Genomic DNA, 23,449 nt, shown 5'->3' with positions numbered 1-23,449 from the left:
TGCCCTATTCTTGTTAACACAAGAATGAGCAAAGAGGGGCAGTTGAAGATACTAATTTTTTTTACCCATTTTATTTATTTATTTATTATAATAATAATAATAATATTATTATTATTATTATTATTATTATATTATTATATATATTATTATTATTATTAAAAAATAATTACAGGCCCAATGAAAACTGGACCGGCCCAGTTACAAACAATCAGAATCGGCCCAGACCAAAATAAAACCCTAAATATTTAGGGTTTTAGCTAGGGTTTCTAAACCCTAGCACTGTTGCCGCCACCGCCGCCTCCAAGAACTCCCAACAGCCGCCTCTGCCGACACTTCCCAAGCCAGATGGTCCAACCAGCTGCTACCGACGCCTTGCTGCCACGCCGCCGCCTCAAGGAACACTCCAGAACGCCAGATGGCAACCAACAGCCTTCCCTACAGTGAGTCACCAGCCTAGCTTTGGTGACTAACCGAACTTTTCATCCTTCAAACCGGTCCGAGCAAGAGACCGAGATGGCTATAAAGCCATCGTACCTGCAAAAATGAAAAAAAGGAGGAGAACCACAGCAAGCAAAGAAGAGAGCAAGAACAGAAAAAAAAGGAAAACAAAAAGCAAACCACAAAACAAAAGAAAAGAGCGAGAGAAACTTACTGAGGAAGACAGCACCTCGATCGGAGTCACCACCGACCTCCAAGCGTCACCAAAAACCTTCGAAAACCGAAGGTATTTTCCTAGATTTGCTCCGATTGGGAGCTATTTAAGAGAAAGGAACACTGGAACCGTCATTAGGACGGTCCGATCTACGTTCTGGTATAAAAATAAAATTTTCCAGCCACCGGATGCGGTGGCCGGCGGTGGGGATTACGGCGACAGATGGCTGCCGGCCGATGACCGGCTTCCCTCTGGTGAGGGAAGCTAGAGAGAGGCGAGAGAGAGAAGAGAAAGGAAGAAATGATTATTTATACCATCTCCCAAACGGCGTCGTTTTAGGGAGGGTATTTCTGTAATTTCATAAAGGGTAAACCATACCCGCAATCCCAATATATTTGTAACATTGCAATTTAGTCACTGGAACTATTTTCTGATTTTTTTAATTTAGTCTCATAATTTTATTTGATATTATTTTAATCCTTATCTATATATATATATTTAGGGTAAATAACAGATTTAGTCCTTTAATTTTAATAATTAATATTTTAATCCCGAGTACATATTTTTAATTTATTTTAATTTGATATTCAAATTTAATATAATTTTATTTTAGTCACCAAATTAATAAATGGATAAAATAACATGTTTAATCCCTGTAATTTTAAATAATTAATTACGATTTAGGTATTTAATTCTATTAAGTTATAATTTAGTCACTAATTTAAATTTTTATAAGTTTTATTTATTTTAAATATATAGTTTTAATTTTGTTCATTATATGTTAATTTTATATGTTTACTTTTAATTATTATTACTATTATTATTTAGCCATAAATATATATATTTATAATATTTATTTTATTTATTAAAATCTTATTTAATTACTTTTAACTTATTTTAATCTTGTTTTAATATTTATTTATTTTTTAATATTAAGAAAGAGCAGTCTTAAAACAACTGGATGCCCATTTTCTAATATTTTTAAATAAATAAATATCCTATTTTATAAATTATATATTAATTGTTTTAATTGTTTATTTATTTTTTAATATCAAGGAAAAGAGCTATCTTAAGGTACCTAGAAGTCCTTTTCTGATATTTCTAAATAAATAAATATTTTATTTATAAATATATAAATTAATATATATTTTTCATAATTATAATTTTAAAATAATAGGATTATAAATTAAATATATCTTTGAATTCTTAAATTTCTAATAATATACACAATGTATAATTAAAAAGTACTAATTTTGGGCGTTGTAGGGTGCTAATCCTTCTCTAAACGTAACCGACCACGAATCCCTTTTTATTATTAAAAAGAAAGAAGTTTTGGTTATAAACGCAGATCAGTTCATCTTTTAACTATGTTTTCTTAAAAACTCTTTTAAAAGATAAATTTTAGGTATTCGACCTACCTGACCCAAAAAGCCGATGGCGACTCTCAAATTTATTTTAAAAACATTTATTCACATTATTTTTCTCGCCAAATAAAAAATTCGTTCCCGGGCGAAAACCAATTACGACAATTTGTTTGAAGGATTAAAGCAACAATATGAAATGGTATCAGTCATGTTTTTAAACCAAAACTAATAGCTTTTCCAGTATCTTGCTTTCGGATTTCTCATCATCGGAACCGTTTACATTCATTAATTTTAATGTTTGCAGCACCCCCATTGACCTCGATTTGCACAGCTTCACCGTCGGTGTTTTCGCCGGCTTTTTTCTTACCAAAGCCACATTGCCAACCTCAAAATCAATCTCCGTGGGGCCCATCTTCATCGCCACCGCCTCCGCGAACGATCCAATCGACTTTGATCTCTCTACACCATCTCCAGTCACATTTACTTCACTCGTCACACTCGACACTCTTCGGCTGTTTCTCCTACTTACACATCTCGAACTTTTTCCTGCCTCCTCGCTACTTGAATTACCTGTCGGTGCTTCACCGATGACTTGTCCACGCATCTCACCTGCCGCCTTAGGTTGCTCCAAACCGGTCCAGCTTGAACTCCTTACCACCGCCAAACACTCCACCACCTCTTCCATACCGGGGCGTCTCTCCGCTATGGACCTCACGCACCTAGCCGCCATCACTGTCAAACTCCAGATCACCTCCTTATCTAGAGGACGCCTGACACAACCGTCACAAGTCAAGGCGAAATCTTCTCGCTTTATCAACAGAATCGCCCAGTCAACGACCGACGATAGGCTATATCTTACGTCAATGGTGTGTCTCCCGCTGATAATCTCCAGCAACATAATGCCGTAACTGAAAACATAGTTTTTCGTGCTGACGTCACTTGGAGCCAAATAATCGAGGTCGAGATACCCTAACGTCCCCGCCACCGGGGTGCACTTAACCCTTACATCCTGCACATGTCCTATCAATGCAAGCCTGAAATCACCCAACCTAGCATTCCACCTCCGATCAATCAAAACATTGGACGATTTTATATACCGATGGATCACTGGCGGGTTACTGGAATTTAAAGTCTGAATCGCTTTTGCAACCTGCAAAGTAAACCGAACCCAGGTGGTCCATCTCGACGGTCTACAATAAGAAGAGTGTAAAACATTGTATAATGAACCGTTGGGCATGTATTCCACGAAGATTAATATGTTCTTACGAATGGAATTGGAGCAGTAACCGATGAGTTTTATAAGTCGAGGATGATAAACCCGAGAGAGAATCTCGATCTCGTTGTCGGTGGGGCTGTTACAGTTTTTTACGTTTTCTTAATGGATGGGATTAACTTTCCGTCATCAAGGATGGCTCTGTAGACGGAACATTGACGCCCTTTTTCGATGAAGTAGTTGGAAGAGAAGCCATTGGTGGCAGAAAGAAGATCGGCATAACAAAACTGACGGATTTAAGGCCGTATCTGGGTTTTCTGGGCTTGTTTTTCATGGGATTTTTCTAACCTCTAGACCGGCCTATGCATTACGACCAAATCTAGCATATTAGATACAATTTTTCTAAAACATTTTTCAATAGTTTAAAACCATATTACGAATAAATATCTTTAAAAATATAGTTGTAATATTAAAGTTCAATTCCAACAATTAAAGTCATAAAGACTTAATAAAATATTCCATAATCAGTATCGAAACAAATCTAACATCAGTAACAAAAGTAACATACATCGTAAAACAAGTATCTTCAAAATATAGGTACATCACCCAAAATAAATGCAACTCGGAAGATAAAAACATTACAACAAAATAATCTTGTACGAATGTGTCGATCCTCCAAGTGCCAAGTTTGGGTCGCCTATCAAAAAGTATCTAAAGGGGAAAGTTTGAGGGAGTGAGCTAGGGAGCTCAGTGTGTTTCAGCAGTGTGAAATAAAATCATATAGTTTAATTTTAAAATCGGTTCATTATCAAAGTTATGGAAACGATAGTAAAGTTGTAGTTTAAAATACAAAACAACCCTTGTTAGGATTGATGAAGCTCAAATTGACAACCAAAACAGTTTGCCAAAAGGGGGTGAATAGGCTTTTTGAGAATTTTAGGGATTAAGGAGAATTAAAAGGATAGAAGATTGTTGCACAAGGATTTATAGTGATTTAACTTTTTCAACCAAAGTCTACATCCACTACCTAAGCTCCTTAGGATTTTCCAACAAATCCACTAATTTGTTCTTTTTTTTTTCAAGGACAAAGATATGACCTTTACAAACTCCATAGCATTTCAAAGGCTTAGCTAGAACCAAAACTCCTTTACAAAGGATGAAAGAAGTAAATAATAAAACCTCAACAAGGTAGGGTGTTTACAAAGAATTAAGCTCTCAAGAACAAAATATTTACAAGAGAAAGTAAAATAGGAATGAAAAACTCTTCTCTTGTGTTTGATTGCTTGGATAGGTTTTCTAACTCTTTTTCAAGTGTCTTGAACTTGTATTTATATGTTGGAATGAGTTTATGGCCGTTTTTAGCCGTTGGGAGTGATTTGGAGCAGTTGGGGATGTTTTCTCTACAAAATAAAACTGCTCAGTACAAGGAGTATCGATACTCCTTTAATGAGTATCAGTACTTCCTTTAATATATTTAAATAAAACTAGTCATTAGTAGCCGTTGGGCCTGACGGTATCGATACTATCCTTCATGGTATCGATACTACTATGTAAAGTAGTATCGGTACCCCTTTGGATATTAGTGCCTATTTTGCATTCTGGAATTTGAGCAAGCTGGTAGTATCGGTACTACCTTGAGAGCATCGATACTTCTCTTACATAGGGTATCGGTACCATATGAACAAATCAGTAATATTCATATAGTATTGATACTGTAAGAACATTATCGATACTTCATACGTGAAAATCAATTTTGTGCTCAAATTCACTTTAAATGGACTTTGAATTATTTTTTGAAATTGAACAAATTCAATTAAGTCTAAAAACATTTTGCCTTAATTTGTTATATCAAAATATTATAAAACATGGTTCAACAATCCCCCTTTTTGATATAACAAAACATTTGAAAATTTGTTTTTGGAAAAACTCCCCCTCAATAAAACATTTAATGAAAAAGAGACATATTTTGGAAAACATTTAAAGCTCCCCCTTTTTCATTGAGAAATTGAATTTTTCAAACCTATACTTCTCCCCTTTTTTGTTATATAAAAATAATTCAACTTTAAATTTCAAAAATAACAATGGAGAGTAAGTGGTAAATTTTATCATAAAATCATTTGAAAAAAAATCAAAATCTCCCCGTCAAAAATAGTATTCCAAACAAAAATTTGACTTTAAAAGAATGGCACTTAAAAAAAATTGAATTTCAACAAAGATGAACAACCATGTTAGTAGCACATGAAATTCAATATATCCAATACTTTATGCAATACCAATTGTTGAAACTAAGTGCATATGCATAAAGTTATTCAAAAATGTTATGCATTTGAAAAATTGATATCAATTGTTAGAGAGATATCATTTGCAATAAATCACATGCATAAACATTTAAATTTAGGTCAAAAATTAAAATTTTTGAAATCAAAGCATTTGAAAAATTGATATCAATTGTTAGAGAGTTATCATTTGCATTTAAAACCAATTTTGACCAAAATTCATTATGATGAACAAACGTAAAAAAGTCATTAAACTTTAGAAAATGTTCATCACAATTCTTTTTAACATACATGAGATAGAAAACATAAAATCATTTAAAATCAAAATTCATGCATGCATAAAACTAAATGAGAAACCAATTAATCAAAACAAAATCATTAAGCTTAGAGGTTAACCATTCCTTTTCAAGTGTGGCTAGAGCATTTGAGTATCTTCACTTTCATCACCATTGCTCCCACACACCTACAAGAGACATTTATTTGGATTTTGGTAACCAAATTGCTTTGGATCCTTGAACGTTAGTTTCAATGCCCCTTGTTCCTTTTGGAACCCATAATTGTTTAATTTTAAAATGTTTTCATTTCTTTAAAGGACAATTATGTTCTAAATGACCATGGAAATGACAATGTGAACATTTTCCATTTTTAAATATGATGAATTGGTTTGAGAAATTAATTCTTTTTCCTTAGTTAAGCTTTAGAGCTTAACTTTAAAATCAAGATTTTATTTTCCAAATCATTGATTTTGATTTTTGAAAGCTCAAAATCATTTTTCAATGTTACATTTTGCTTTTCAAAATCCAATTTTTTTTTTCAAAATCCAAATTTTCTTTCAAATGAAAATCATTTTTAGTTTTTGAATTCTGAAATTAATTTCTTATATTTGGAATTCACGGTCTCAAATTCCAAATACAATTCATCATAGGCAACTTGTAACTCATTAAAAGAATATGAATTTAATTCATTTGAGTTGAAAGATACCTCGGGCTCTTCAAAGCCATTAAGGACACCTCATTTGTCAGTTTTTCTTTCTTGTTTCCATGAATTTTGTCAAGCTTATTCCAAAGCTCCATGGCATTTGAAAAATAAGAAACTCTTTTATAAATATCAGGACCAAATGCACAAAATAACACGTGCATGGCCTTGGCATTTTGTTGAGTTATCTTCCCTTATTGGGCACTCTACTTCTTCATCTTCTTCTTTAGAGAAGAGTAGTCATTCTCGATCATCTCCCATGCATCCAAATCATTGGATTGGATGAATAACTTCATTAATTTCTTCCAATGACGGTAATTGACTCCATTGAAGAATGGAGGCTTGTTGATCGGTTGAGAGTCTTTCATGTGGAACGAGCCAGAGGTGAACGCTATCTTCTCGGTTGCATCTTGAATCGGTAGAGCTTCTTCAAGGATTGTCTCAAGGTTGTTAAACCTTCTAATGAGTCAAGATTTGATAGCAATTTTTAGAATTGACAACTAAAAAAGTTTGCCAAGAAGGGGTGAATAGGCTTTTTGAGAATTTTAGGCAATAAAGAGAATTAAAGGGATAGAAGATTTCTTCACAAGGATTTATAGTGGTTCGAATTTCTCAACCAAAGTATACATCCACTACCTAAGCTCCTCACTTAGGATTTTCCAACAAATCCACAATTTTTCTTTCTTTTTCAAGGACAAAGAGATAACCTTTACAAACTCCCATGATTTTCAAAGGCTTAGCTAGAACCAAAACTCCTTTAAAAAGGATAAAATAAGTAAACAATAAAACCTCTACAAGGTAGGGTATTTATAAAGAATTAAGCTCTCAAGATCAAAAAATTTACAAGAGAAAGTAAAATATGAATGAAAAACTCTTTTCTTGTGTTTGATTGCTTGGATAGGTGTTCTAACCCTTCTTCAAGTGTCTTGAACTTGTATTTATATGTTGGAATGAGTTTTTTGTAGTTTCTAGTAGTTGGGAGTGATTTGGAGCCGTTGGGGATGTTTTCTCTGCAAAATAAAAATTGCCCAGTACAGGGAGTATCGATACTCCTTTAATGAGTATCAGTAATTCCTTTAATATATTTAAATAAAACTAGTCGTTACTAGTCATTGGGCATGACGGTATCGATACTACTATGTAAAGTAATATCGGTACCCCTTTGGGTATCGGTAACTATTTTGCATTCTAGAATTTGAACAAGCTGGTAGTATCAGAACTACCTTGAGAGTATCGATACTTCTCTTACCTAAGGTATCAGTACCACATGAACAATATCATTACTATTCATATAATATTGATACTGTAAGAACAATTGGTACTTTATACGTGAAAATCAATTTTTTGTTCAAAGTCACGTTAATTGGACTTCGAATTATTTTTTTGAAAACTTTGAACAAATTTAATTAAGTCCAAAAACATTTTGCCTTAATTTTTTATATCAAAATATTATAAAATATGGTTCAACAACCCTCTAATCGTACATCATATGTAGGTCCAAAGGGTATAGGTTCCAACCTAAGAGAGCGTATTTGGTCCATAAGGTCTTACTCTAGCTGAAGTGTAAGTGCCCACCTAAAGAGTGCGCCCTCAAGCCCATAAGGAATTACCCAATGCAGATAGCAGAGGGTCCATAAGGTCTTTCCATTAGGCCCATTGGGCCCAAGATCCCACCCAAGGGTCACCTTAGGTCCATATGAAATTACCATCTTGATCGGTATGAACCTATATAAGAATTACCAGTTTGACCGAAGCTGAACCTGTAGAGACTTCATACTAGATCCCTGAGTACCTCGAAGAAAAACATTTTTCAGACAGTAATCAGTGGTAGCAAGAATTCAGAGTTTACACGTACTTATTTATCAGTAAAAACAATAACCAGAGAACAGGTTTCAAGCAAGCATGATTTAAAATACAGTAAATAAGGAATCATACTTAAATCAGATAAGTCATACGGTAGTCAAATCAGAGCAACAAATTTATTTCAAATCAGAGAAAATAATCATGTGCACATGGTATTTCAAACAAATATTTAAAACAATTATATGGCACAAGGAACACACCTCGCAAAAAGAATCATTCCGATAGATCTATCGAGCACCATCTTCACTACGGTATTCGACTATACGAAAACGAGTAATCACGAGTTCTCACAGGAGAGCGGGTTGGAGGAACTGAACCGAGCAGACAAATGGTCGAGAGAATCACGTGTACCCAAAACGGTTATCGGTAAAAACTATGATGACATGGTGACCCACCAGTTGGGTTTTGAGCGCACGGGGATGAAGTCTAACTCCAATGGCAGTGAAGCAAGTGGGTGGCTAGATCGGCGACAATTTAGGGAAAATTGAGCAACAGGGGAAAGGTTTTTGGTGGACATTCTTTGGCTTCTCCACGACGATCGATAACCAATTTTTGTGAGGGACTAGAGGGTTTTTGTCACCGGTCGATGGTGAGTAAAAATGATAGGGGTGGTGTTCTTAAAAAATGGTCGAATAGCGAGTAATCGACGAAAGGGGCTGCGATGGCTAGGGATTGAGGTTGAAAAATTTGGGGATTTTAGATTTTGACTTCTGGAATGGGGGACAGCTTTGGGTTATAACCTGAGCCTTAACCTATAAAATATATATTACTTATTTTTATTCATCAGTAGTGCCCTAGCCTAAACAGCTAAGCCATGGGAAGACATACCAGGGGACAGGAGTTTGAAACCCCTCACCCATCTAATCAATTTTTTTTTTATTTTTCCACTGACTAGAAAAATGGGAAAATTCAGGATTAAGTCTATGAACTTCCTAAAAATTCAAAACCAAGCTACAAGCTCCAAAAACTTATAATTTAGTCCTTAAATTAACTAAAATTAATTTTTATTTTTATTTTGAAATAGGGTTTTGACAATTCTGCTCTCGTTAAAAGAATTTCATCCTCAAAATTCATTCAAGTCGAGCAAAAAATGAAAACTAGGTCTCTAAAAGTTCATTCGTAAGACAAAGGCTAATTAATCTATTGACAATAACGAAAAATCTTGCTAGACTCGGAATGAAAACAGGGGTCTCAGTACTTTAAATAAAAAATCTGAGGGTCTTAAGAAACGAAACTAGAATATAGAAGGGTGTTATAAGACGTGTAGAACAAGAAAAAGAAATAACAACAAATATAACTGCGTAAGTCTTTAGTTCATCTCTGTCACCCGAATGTTGGTAGCGTATACAAGGGTATACTGTCTAGCTTCAAAAGCAGCTGGTCCTCTACTATGCGATCGAGCTCTACTGTCGATCTATAAACAGATCCAGAAGTCTTACAAAGTACCCACGTTCTTGAGTTTGAGCGGGGGTCCGATCGATAGAGGCTGGATACGAACAATTTCTTAAAAAGTGCTCACTAGATCCACAACAACAAAAAGTACCCATCTTCTTGCACGCTATCCCGTTTCAATTTCCATAATGCTCGCAACTCGAATCTGAGTGAAACCTGAAGAATTACCTCGAATAACAACTGTAGGTGGAGGTGACGTAGGCCTCAAACTAGTATGGCTCTTTTGATGGGAAACATTATGAATTCTCTTATCAGGGAGTGCATAAGATTCAAACTGACCAAAAGGTCTCCTAGATCACTCTCGATCTACCCTATATCTATAAGGATCAGAAGCCCTCACTTCTTCAGGTCTGTTGCTCTCCCTACTATGAACACCTCATCCTGATGAGTAACCACCTAACGACGCAGCTGGTATTTGATTCCCTAAGTAAACTTTCGACACCTATTCCTCTTGGAAGGTACCAAACTAGAACCATACTTCAAAACTTCAGAAACTCTATCTCATACTCAAAAACTATCATATATCCCTGAACCAGGTCCTAAACTATAATCGTCTTTGAGCTAAATATCTTTTTCCAAGGAAAAGACTCCTAAAACGCTCTCTAAAGAAGTCCCAGGTCAGAAATCAACTAGAACACTACTCACCACAACTCCAACCAAGTGTGGACATTCTCGTCCAATATAGAGACGGCTCCCAAATAACGCCGTTGTGGATCTAAATCTAGCTGATCTATACGTCGCTCGATATCATAAAGATAATCCTCAGCCTCAGTCGGAACTCCACCAGTAGGGCCTGTAAAATTCCTAATTCCATTAGCAATCAGAGTTTGAGAAATAGGAACTGCGGGTGTAACGCAAACAGCTCGAACCACTCCCTAAATCAACTGGACAAATTGTCTACCTAGGTTTTCATATAGTACTATGGTCACTCCTCTATCTGGTGTAGTCAAACCTATACAATGGGTAGGGGATAGATCCACCAAGGTCGCAAGGGAATAATTATCTACCGGAGGTAGGGGATATAATTGTGTCTCGTCTATGGGGTCCGCAAATCTAGTCGCTCGACCTTGCCCATGGCCAGGTCGATGATCACACCTAGCACCCATCTTGAAAAACCTTGAGTTCACTAGAGAAGGGTAAAACCTAGGATTAGATTGGACACTTGGAGTTTCGTACACAGTTAAACTCATAAAAACTTGGTGACATGGCCTTTGTGACTTTTTTGTAAAATATTTTAAAACTGCTTTTTTAGTTTGGACCCATTCACAGTCTGTGGTTTTAAAAACTGAAGCTTTGATGCCAATTAAATGTAACCCTCTAGACTTAGCCTATGCATTATGACCAAATCTAGCAGATTACGATAAAATTTTTCCAAAACATTTTTCAATAGCTTAAAACCATATTATGAATAAACATATTTAAAAATAAAATTGATAACATTAAAGTTCAATTCCAAATTAAAGTCATAAGACTGAATAAAATATTCCATATTAATATTGAAGCAAATCTAACATCAATAACAAAAGTAACATACGCCATAAAACAAGTATTTTCAAAATATAGGCACATGTCACCCAAAATAAATGCAACTTGGAAGATAAAAAAATTACAACAAAATAATCTTATATGAATGCGTTGATCCTCCAAGTGCCAAGTCCGGGTCACCTATCAAAAAGTATCTGAAAGGGAAAGTTTGAGGGAGTGAGTGGGGAGCTCAGTGTGTTCTAGCAGTGCAAAATAAAATCATATAGTTAAGTTTCAAAATTGGTTCATTATCAAAGTTATGAAAACGAAGTAGAGTTTTAATTTAAAGTACATAACAACCCTCCAACTGTTGTAAAATTGGTGCCCACATGAGGGGTGTTCCCTCAAGCCCATAAGGACTTACCCAATGCACATAGTAGATGTAACACCCGTAACCCGTATTATTATACCTATACAGATTACGGATGTTATCCGAATTTCTAAAAACCATTTTACGATTCGAAAGTAATTTAAAATTTATTTTCTTAAAATAGTAAATGATATTATAAAATTATCATATCATAAAATTTACGTTTCGTTGTAACCAATTTAATTCAAAATATTTTTAATTATGAATAGTGAATAGTACCCAAATAGCGAACAGTGGGGGAATCGATTCCCTGTAGCAGGGGAATCGGTACCCCTTTAACAATTTGGAAATTTTGCTTAAAAACCGTGGTTACTGTTCATGCTACAGTAACTTCCGAAAATTTACATATAAATTCATAAAAATTCACCTTTCATCACTATAAAAATTTCCAAAATTAATTAAACAAATAAATTGAACATTTTCAAATTACATGCCACTATCTAAAATCAAATTTCACAATAGGATGTCTTACTGATATTGAAATATACCTCTTGATGCTTGATGTCATTCTGAACTCTTTATTCTTATTCTTTGCTTTTTACCTACGTGTGAAAAATCATCACACGCTAAGTATAAACTTAGTGAGGCAATTAAAACAATATATAGTGCAATACAATTCATGCATGAATTTAGATTTCAAATCCAATGCCATAAAACCATGCTAATAGCATCTTCAATATTTTACCATGATCAATATAATATAAATTTCTTACCTCTTATCCCATAAGCTCATAAGCTTATTTTTACCAAAATACTTACCATTTAAATTCCATAAGCTCGTAAGCTTATTTTTTTTTCAATATACTTGCCATTATTCCGTAAGCTCATAAGATTATTTGCATGGTTACCATTTATTAACCAATAAAACATAATCCATAGCTAATAGCCCATATTAAACCTTGAGGACCCTGGGTATTCGAGTAATATTTGCACCGTAGTGCTACACATAAGGTCGTGCCCACCATATACACCGAAGTGTATTACACATAAGGTCGTGCCCACCATATACACCGAAGTGTATTACACATAAGGTCGTGCCCACCATATACATCGAAGTGTATTATAAACCTGCAGCTGCAATACTCTATGGCATGCCATCTATACCTGTCCCTCAATGACTTACTTGGGCATATAGTCTATTTTATTCGATCCATCCATGGCAAAGTATATTATCAAATTTAACATTGGGCAGTTCATACCCGAAAACATTCATGGTAAAATATCACATTTTGTTTTCATGATCAATGCATTTTAATTTCATACTCTGACATCTCAATGTCAATTTATAAAAATGATATAAAATCATGCCGATATAAACAAGGTCGACTTATCGCAAGTCTTCCTTATGATGTATAAAACATCCATGTATAATTTCATGCATGTATTGCACTCACCTTGACACTTTATGTCTTTCAAAATATATAAGCCTCACTATTGTCCACCATAAGCCCTTTTATACTTGACTTGCTTCAATTGCAAATCAACCATGATCTGTATAAATCATCAATTCATAATAATCCATATGTTAGTATTTTACTAACATAAATACATTCCACCATATCTCCATACTATATTTGAAATTCATCATCTATCAAAATATTTAACTCTTAATAATTCCTTATAACATTGGAACCAACTTTTCCCATTTACTCAAAATGGTCTTCACCATTTTACCTCTTAAATTCTTAATACCAATAATTCCAACATTGAAATTATTTCCATTCAAATGCTTTTACAAAAGCATAAATACATTTAACTACCCCAACTATGCAATTGTTGTACTTAAATCACCAATCATTTCAATCTTCCCAAAATAATCAATTTCACATTTAACACTCTTTTCAATTCTCAAACAACAATTCCAGCATAGTACATCAATTATACAACACTTATACAATAACCCATCAATTTTCCAGAATTTAGACAACTCGTACTACCCTTAAAGAATCATTATTCTCTATTGATATAGACACTGGAATTCAATTACGTTTCTTCCGTTAAAAATAGACTCGAATACGAATCTATCCATATAAAGAACTTCTTCTAATTCATTCTGTACAATTTATGGTGAATTTTCAAAGTTCACCAACAGAATCTGTTTTGTACAGAATTCTGCTGTCCGACTTTTCTGACCTTGCCTCAGTTAAAAATTCATATATATTTGTATACAACTTGAAATTGATCCCCGTTTGTTTTAAACAAAACTAGATCCATATATAAACATAATATATAAAATTCACCTCCAAATTATTTTTATATGTTTTCTGGTGAATTTTCGAACCTACTGTAATTCCCAAAATCTAAACTGTTTTTCTTTAACCTCATCCTTATGTTCTACATCAATTCATACAACCTCAAAATCATCAATAATCATCATCAATTTCACAACCATAGTATAAACCCAAATTTCTAGATTTGGGGATTTTGAAATCAAGCAAGATAATAATACAATATTGGTATCAAATGATAGCGTTTTTCTCTTATATCACTTTCCTATCTCACAACATAACTCCAATTCCAAAGGAATTAGCTCAAAATTGAAAATGAAATATTTTCTTACCTTCAAGCTTTCTCACGTTCTTGTGCTGGAGAAGAAGAACACTTTGGCATGATATGTTTGATTGATATCATGCTTTTATCCTTTAGTTAATTATTTAATGAATATTAAATTCATTAAATTGGTTAAATACCAATCTAACCTTAATGAAACTTTATAATTACCAAAGAACCTAAATACTTATTCTTATCTCCTTCCAAATCAGAGAAATATCAGTTTTATCATCTTATAATAGTCAAAGATGAACAATTAGTTTTGCACTCTACCGTTTTGCCCATGAATTTTCAAAACTTGAGTTTTAGTCACTAAATTTCACAGTTTCGGTTAAATCTGAAAAAATGCATATTTCCAAACCAAATTTCTCTGATCAAAAATATTAAAATAATATTTCCAACCATCTTATAACATCCTTCAAATTTTCGTAAAATTCAAACGCGATCCGAATTACCGATTCCTTATCGGCTTTAACCATTTCTAGTTTTTCTTTACTAAAACTCCAAATCCAAAAATATGATTTCTATAAAACTCCACTCTCAAGAGTAGATCATCTATTTATGGAATAAGAAATTATCACTTAATTCCCTAAATTTTCCCCCAAATTTCTACTTTGACTATCAAACTTTCAAAATTTACATTTTGGTCATCATCTAGATTTTTGGGGTATTACAATTCTCCCCTCCTTAAGAAAATTCGTCCTCGAATTTTAAGACTTTCTATGAAAACCCTAACTTCCCTTTTTATAAAGAATTTTATCAAAAAAATAATAATAAATAAATAAATAAATCCCACCAAAATAGGGATTTTTTTAAACTCTCATCTTTCTCTAAAGATAAGAATACTTCAATAATCTTTAAACCATCATTAAATTCCTTTTTCCCTTGTACATTCGTAACCCTAATTTAGGGTTATACTGACTTATAAGACTTGCTCATACTTTAACTGTAGACTTATTTTGGTCTTGCCAACTTCTTATATTCGATTTTTCCTCCTTAATTTGACAACTTTGTGAAGATCATGCAAATCATTAGATTTGGAAGCTATTTAATCCAATTCTTCAACCTGATATGAATATCCACACATTTTCATATCATCCTCTCTATCCCAAGTAATGTCCTTTACATTATGATTTTTCTGAATCACTTTAACTAGAGAAATCATCTTGTTACGCAGTTCTTTGATTTCTCGAGCTAATATCCAAACTGATTTTTTTTTTCAAATCTGGTCAGCTCTTAATTTCCTTTGATGAAATAACATGTGAAAGATCCAATCAATACTTTCTAAGTATTGACACATGAAAAACATTGTGTACTTTGTCCAACTCTGGTTCTCCATTACCTCCATAATAAATGCTAATTGATAATCCATCAGTCTAAATTTTTTTTATCTCATAAGATCCAATTAATCTTAAGCTTAGTTCTTCTTTGCCTTTTTGAGCGCACAATATTTTTTCCAAAATGATACCTTGAGAACTACTTTATCACCTTCATAAAATTCAATCTCTTATCACTTCAAGTCTGCATAAGACTTTTGCCAATTACATATCATCTTGAGATTTTCTTGAATTATTTGTACTTTATCATAAACCTCTTTCAATAAATCTAGGCCAACAAAATTTCAATCTTTTAATTTGAACCCATTCAATGGTGTTCGACATTTTCTCCCATATAACTTCACACGGAGTTATCTTGATGCTTAATTTAATAATGACATTGAAGAAAAGTTCTACTAAAAACAATTACTTTTCTTTTCCCATGATTCCTTAGAATCAATCACACATGCTCTCAGCATATCTTTTAATATCTGAATAGATTTTTTTTTAATTTACCATCCGTCTGTGGATATAAGATCATACTGAAATTAAATCAAATACCCAACACTTTATGCAAATATTTCCAAAGTCTTAAAGTGAACTTTGGATCTCTGTTGGATATAATGGATACTTGTATTCCTTGTAATCGATCTATCTCCTTGATATATAACTCTGTATATTTATCCAATGCATAGTCCATTCACATCGGAATAAAATGTGCCGATTTAATTAACTGGTCACTATCACCCAAATGGAATCCTTTTTATTTGATGTCAAAGGTTGTCCAATAAAAAATCCATAGTGACTCTTTACTATTTCCACTTTGGAATAGAAATCAGTTACAACAATTACGAAAGCACTTTATGCTAAACTTTTATTTGTTGACATGTCAAATACGTAGCAACAAACTCAGTAATGTTTCTTTTCATACCTGGCCACCAAAATAACTCTTTACATCCTGATACATTTTGTTCCCACTTGTATGCATAGTCAGTAGACTATAATGTGCTTCAGAAAGAATATCTTTCTTCAATTCCCCATTATGAGATGTATCACTATACACCACATACTTTTTGTTCAATTCCAGTTGTACCAACACTGGTGCTTTTGTTAAAATATTCTTTAAAACTGTAAAACACTCTTGACATTTCTCAGTCCAAGCAAATAAAACATCCTTTCTCAAGAGCATGATAAAAGGAGAAGCAACCATCGAAAAGTTTTTCACAACCTTCGATAATAACCAAGAAGAGCAACTTCTGATAGCCAAAACTCACACTTTGACATTTTGGCATAAAACTTTTTACTCTTAATTATCTCGAGCACAATACAATATGAACATCATGCTCTATCTTCGTATTCGAGTATACTCGAATGTCATCAATACAACCTCCTCAGATTAATCCAAGTAAAATTGAAATACTTGATTCATCAAGTCTATGAATGCTACATGAGCCTTTTTCAAACCAAACGGCTTTACTACGAACTCGTAGTGTCTATACCGTTTCTTGAAAACTATCTTTGGAACATCTTCCTCTTTAAAATTTAACCGGTGATATCTCATTCGAATATCAGTTTTAGAAACATTATTGCTCCTTTTAAGCTGATAAAACAAGTCAATCCTCAAAATAGGATATTTGTTTCTGATAGTTTGTTTAACTATCAATAATCTTTCAATAATCTATGCATAGTTGCATATATTCATTTTTTTATAACCAATACCTGTTTACCCCAAGATATAAAATATTCAGTCTAATACATCCTCCATTTATCAGCTCTTGAATTTGTTTATTTATTCTTTTAGCTCAATCGCAATCATTCGATATGAATCCATAGATACAAGATCAATGCCTTAATAACCCTTAATATTGAATTTCACCTCTCAATCTGGAGGTAACCCATAATAATAAATCTAAAAAGACTTATGGAAATTCCCAAGTTATGGAAATATCATTTGATCTTACTTCAGATACTTGAGTATATATTACCTTAGCTAGAAAAGCTATGCATCCTTTTTACATCATCTTAATCGTAACCATTGCTGATATGACTTATTGATGATTTCACTTTTTCATCAATCATTAAAATTCTTAACTTCTCTGCACTTTTCTAAATTAATCGCTTCTTGCGACCATTAACCCAACCTTAATACAGAACAACCAAATCATGTTCACAATGATCTACAACTCGCTAATGATAATCCCATCGATTCATCAATAACATAAGCTCTTGAATCTTTATTGAACATTTACTATTTGTCCGGCTAACACTTGTATCATGACCATAACCATGACCAATAGGTCCACAATAATATCACTCGATATCAAGTAGAATTGAATATTTCTACTTCATAATTCCTTATTTCATTTTTAAGGAAATATTTATAACTTTTCCAGATCCATAGAAATTATTCTTGAATAATTAAAACCTTTTCCATCTCCAAGGAAAGTCTTAATGTTCACATCGTTCAATAAGAAAACTTGATAAATTTGTAGCAATAACTCATAGAAATTAATGCTAAAATCACACAGTAAACAAATTTATTCCTTTTTCTTATCATTACGAACTTGACACTTTTCAAGTTCTTGAGAATCAATCTCGGTCTAAACAATAATTCCTTGCAGCATGGAATGGTTAGATAATCCATTTTCATATATTTACCTTTCCAAGGTAACCCTATCAAATTTTATGGACTTGATATCCATTCTCAAACCAACTCATAACCATTTGATTCACTAATAGTTTAACTTTCTTTAAACTTTTAGCGGAAATCATATTTATCGTTTACTCAATTTCTCTTACTCAAATCATAAATGATTTAAATAATTTAATGCTTAGCTTAAAATTTCTCACTTATTTAAGCTTACCTGGATAAACCTCAGAATCATCACAGATTCAAAAATCTCCTTTGGATCCTCATCCAATTCGGCTTTTCTTGTAAGCCATTCAAACTTTTAAATCAATTCTTGCACAAAATGGAGAAAAATCTCTTCAACAATCCACCATTCTAAGGTGTTTTATATAAGTCATATATGTTCCCTTTTTGTCGATTTCAATCTCGACATTCTTTTCAACCATTTCGACTTTATTACCTTTGTCTTTAATTTTTCATATTTGACCATAGTCAGAATCATCATACATTAGTAAATAATAACTTTACTCCCACTAAGCATCATCATAGTATATATACAAATATCAGTAACTTTTGACATCCTAGTGGCATGTATACACTTTTTAACTCAAAATAACCTCGGTTTAGTCCTAGAATCGGCTAAACCTGTAGCTCTGATGCCAATAAATGTAACACCCGTAACCCGTATTATTATACCTATACAGATTACGGATGTTATCCGAATTTCTAAAAACCATTTTACGATTCGAAAGCAATTTAAAATTTATTTTCTTAAAATAGTAAATGATATTATAAAATTATCATATCATAAAATTTACGTTTCGTTGTAACCAATTTAATTCAAAATATTTTTAATTATGAATAGTGAACAGTGGGGGAATCGATTCCATGTAGCAGGGGAATCGGTACCCCTTTAACAATCTGGAAATTTTGCTTAAAAACCGTGGTTACTGTTCATACTACAATAACTTCCGAAAATTTACATATAAATTCATAAAGAATCATCTTTCATCACTATAAAAATTTCCAAAATTAATTAAACAAATAAATTGAACATTTTCAAATTACATGCCACTATCTAAAATCAAATTTCACAATAGGATGTCTTACTGATATTGAAATATACCTCTCGATGCTTGATGTCATTCTGAACTCTTTATTCTTATTCTTTGCTTTTTACCTACGCGTGAAAAATCATCACACACTAAGTATAAACTTAGTGAGGCAATTAAAACAATATATAGTACAATACAATTCATGCATGAATTTAGATTTCAAATCCAATGCTATAAAACCATGCTAATAGCATCTTCAATATTTTACCATGATCAATATAATAATATAAATTTCTTACCTTTTATCCCATAAGCTCATAAGCTTATTTTTACCAAAATACTTACCATTTAAATTCCATAAGCTCGTAAGCTTATTTTTTTTCAATATACTTGCCATTGTTCCGTAAGCTCATAAGCTTATTTGCATGGTTACCATTCCATTAACCAATAAAACATAATCCATAGCTAATAGCCCATATTAAACCTTGAGGACCCTGGGTATTCGAGTAATATTTGCACCGTAGTGCTACACATAAGGTCGTGCCCACCATATACACCGAAGTGTATTACACATAAGGTCGTGCCCACCATATACACCAAAGTGTATTACACATAAGGTCGTGCCCACCATATACACCGAAGTGTATTATAAACCTGCAGCTGCAATACTCTATGGCATGCCATCTATACCCTGTCCCTCAATGACTTACTTGGGCATATAGTCTATTTTATTCGATCCATCCATGGCAAAGTATATTATCAAATTTAACATTGGGCAGTTCATACCCGAAAACATTCATGGTAAAATATCACATTTTGTTTTCATGATCAATGCATTTTAATTTCATACTCTGACATCTCAATGTCAATTTATAAAAATGATATAAAATCATGCCGATATAAACAAGGTCGACTTATCGCAAGTCTTCCTTATGATGTATAAAACATCCATGTATAATTTCATGCATGTATTGCACTCACCTTGACACTTTATGTCTTTCAAAATATATAAACCTCACTATTGTCCACCATAAGCCCTTTTATACTTGACTTGCTTCAATTGCAAATCAACCATGATCTGTATAAATCATCAAATCATAATAATCCATATGTTAGTATTTTACTAACATAAATACATTCCACCATATCTCCATACTATATTTGAAATTCATCATCTATCAAAATATTTAACTCTTAATAATTCCTTATAACATTGGAACCAACTTTTCCCATTTACTCAAAATGGTCTTCACCATTTTACCTCTTAAATTCTTAATACCAATAATTCCAACATTGAAATTATTTCCATTCAAATGCTTTTACAAAAGCATAAATACATTTAAGTACCCCAACTATGCAATTGTTGTACTTAAATCACCAATCATTTCAATCTTCCCAAAATAATCAATTTCACATTTAACACTCTTTTCAATTCTCAAACAACAATTCCAGCATAGTACATCAATTATACAACACTTATACAATAACCCATCAATTTTCCAGAATTTAGACAACTCTTACTACCCTTAAAGAATCATTATTCTGTATTGATATAGACACTGGAATTCAATTACGTTTCTTCCGTTAAAAACTAGATTTGAATACGAATCTATCCATATAAATAACTTCTTCTAATTCATTCTGTACAATTTATGGTGAATTTTCAAAGTTCACCAACAGAATCTGTTTTGTACAGAATTCTGCTGTCCGACTTTTCTGACCTTTCGTCAGTTAAAAATTAATATATATTTGTATACAACTTGAAATTGATCCCCGTTTATTTTAAACAAAACTAGATCCATCTATGAACACAATATATAAAATTCACCTCCAAATTATTTTTATATGTTTTCTGGTGAATTTTCGAACCTACTGTAATTCCAAAATCTAAACTGTTTTTCTTTAACCTCATCCTTATGTTCTTCATCAATTCATACAACCTCAAAATCATCAATAATCATCATCAATTTCACAACCATAGTATAAACCCAAATTTCTAGATTTGGGGATTTTGAAATCAAGCAAGATAATCATGCAATATTGGTACCAAATGATAGCGTTTTTCTCTTATATCACTTTCCTATCTCACAACATAACTCCAATTCAAAGGAATTAGCTCAAAATTGAAAATGAAATATTTTCTTACCTTCAAGCTTTCTCACGTTCTTGTTCTGGAGAAGAAGAACACTTTGGCATGATATGTTTGATTGATATCATGCTTTTATCCTTTAGTTAATTATTTAATGAATATTAAATTCATTAAATTGGTTAAATACCAATCTAACCTTAATGAAACTTTATAATTACCAAAGAACCTAAATACTTATTCTTATCTCCTTCCAAATCAGAGAAATATCAGTTTTATCATCTTATAATAGTCAAAGATGAACAATTAGTCTTGCACTCTACCGTTTTGCCCATGAATTTTCAAAACTTGAGTTTTAGTCACTAAATTTCACAGTTTCAGTTAAATCTGAAAAAATTGCATATTTCCAAACCAAATTTCTCTGATCCAAAATATTAAAATAATATTTCCAACCATCTTATAACATCCTTCAAATTTTCGTAAAATTCAAACGCGTCGAATTACCGATTCCTTATCGGCTTTAACCCTTTCTAGTTTTTCTTTACTAAAACTCCAAATCCAAAAATATGATTTCTATAAAACTCCACTCTCAAGAGTAGACCATCTATTTATGGAATAAAATTCTTTTTAGGAAATTATCACTTAATTCCCTAAATTTTTTCCCCAAATTTCTACTTTGACTATCAAACTTTCAAAATTTACATTTTGGTCATCATCTAGATTTTTGGGGTATTACAGTAGAGGTCCTACCCTAAGGAAGTACCTTAGAGTCCATAAGGTCTTACCACTAGGCCCATTTAGGCCTAGGAGCCCACCCAAGGGTCGCCTTAGGTCCATAAGGGATTACCAGCTCGATTGGTCTGAACCTATATAAGAAATTACCAGTTTGACTGAAGCTAAACCTGTAGAGACTTCATACTAGATCCCAGAGTACCCTGAAGAAAAACATTTTTCAGACAATAACCAGTGGTAGTAGGAATTCAGAGTTTAGACATACTTATTTATCAGTAAAAATAGTAATAAGAGAACAAGTGTCAAGCAAGTATGATTTAAAATACAATAAATCTGGAATCATACTAAAATCAGATAAGTCATACGGTAGTCAAATCAGAGCAACCAATTTATTTCAAATTAGAGAAAATAATCACGTGCACATGGTATTTCAAACAAATATTTAAACAATTATATGGCACACAAGGAACACACGCAAAAAGAATCAATCCAGTATATCTATCAAGCACCAACTTCACTATGCTTTTCGACTATACAAAAATAGTAATCACAGGCTCTCACAGACGAGGGGGTCAGTAGGAACCAGATAGAGCAGACGAACGATCGGGAGAAACACATGTACCCAAAACGGTTATCGGCAAAAACGGTGATGACATGGTGACCCTCCGATTGGGTTCTGAGTGCACGGGGACAGAGTTCCTCTATAATGGCGGTGAGGCAAGCGAGTGGATAGATCAACGACAATTGAGGGAAAACTGAGTGGCAGGGGAAAGGTTTTCAGTGAAACTTCTTTGGCTTCTTCACGATGTTCGACGGTCGATTTCGGTGAGGGACTAGAGGGGTTTTTGTCTCCGGTCGATTGTGAGCAAAAATGATGGTGGTGGTACACTCCAAATGTGGTCGGACGGCGAGGAATCGATGAAAGGGACTGCGATGGCTAGGGATTAGGGTTGGGAAATTTTTGAGATTTTGGGTTTTGATTTTTGGAATGGGAGATAGCTTTGGGTTATAACTGGAGCTTTAACCTATTAAATATATATTACTTGTTTTTTTCATCAACAGTGCCCTAGCCTAAACAACTAAGGCATGGGTGGTCATACCAGGGGATAGGAGTTTGAAACCCCTCAGCCACCTAATCCAATTTTTTTTATTTTTCCACTAACTAGAAAAATGAGAAAGTTCAGGATAAGTCTCTGAAGTTCCTACAAATTTAAAACCGAGCTATAAGCTTCAAAAACTTGCACTTTCCCTAAATTAACTAAAATTATTTTTTATAATTTTTATTTTAATTTTAAAAATGGGGCTCTGACATTTTTTTCCACAATAATAATCCCACTTGTAAGGATCACAAACTTTAATGGAGGACTCTACATCGCAAGAGAGGTAACCCAT

At 33.1% G+C, this 23,449-nt stretch overlaps 1 pseudogene; it reads right to left on the bottom strand.

Annotated features, from left to right (window-relative positions):
• Window positions 1–273: 273 nt before the first annotated feature.
• On the bottom strand, window positions 274–23,449 carry LOC120138914 (annotated as a pseudogene).

The sequence above is a fragment of the Hibiscus syriacus genome, unplaced genomic scaffold (genome assembly GCF_006381635.1).
Source record: "Hibiscus syriacus cultivar Baekdansim isolate YM2019G1 unplaced genomic scaffold, ASM638163v2 tig00110716_pilon, whole genome shotgun sequence".
Lineage (NCBI taxonomy): Eukaryota > Viridiplantae > Streptophyta > Magnoliopsida > Malvales > Malvaceae > Hibiscus > Hibiscus syriacus.
The sequence above is the reverse complement of the archived record's forward strand: the minus strand, read 5'-3'. Positions and strand labels throughout refer to the sequence as shown.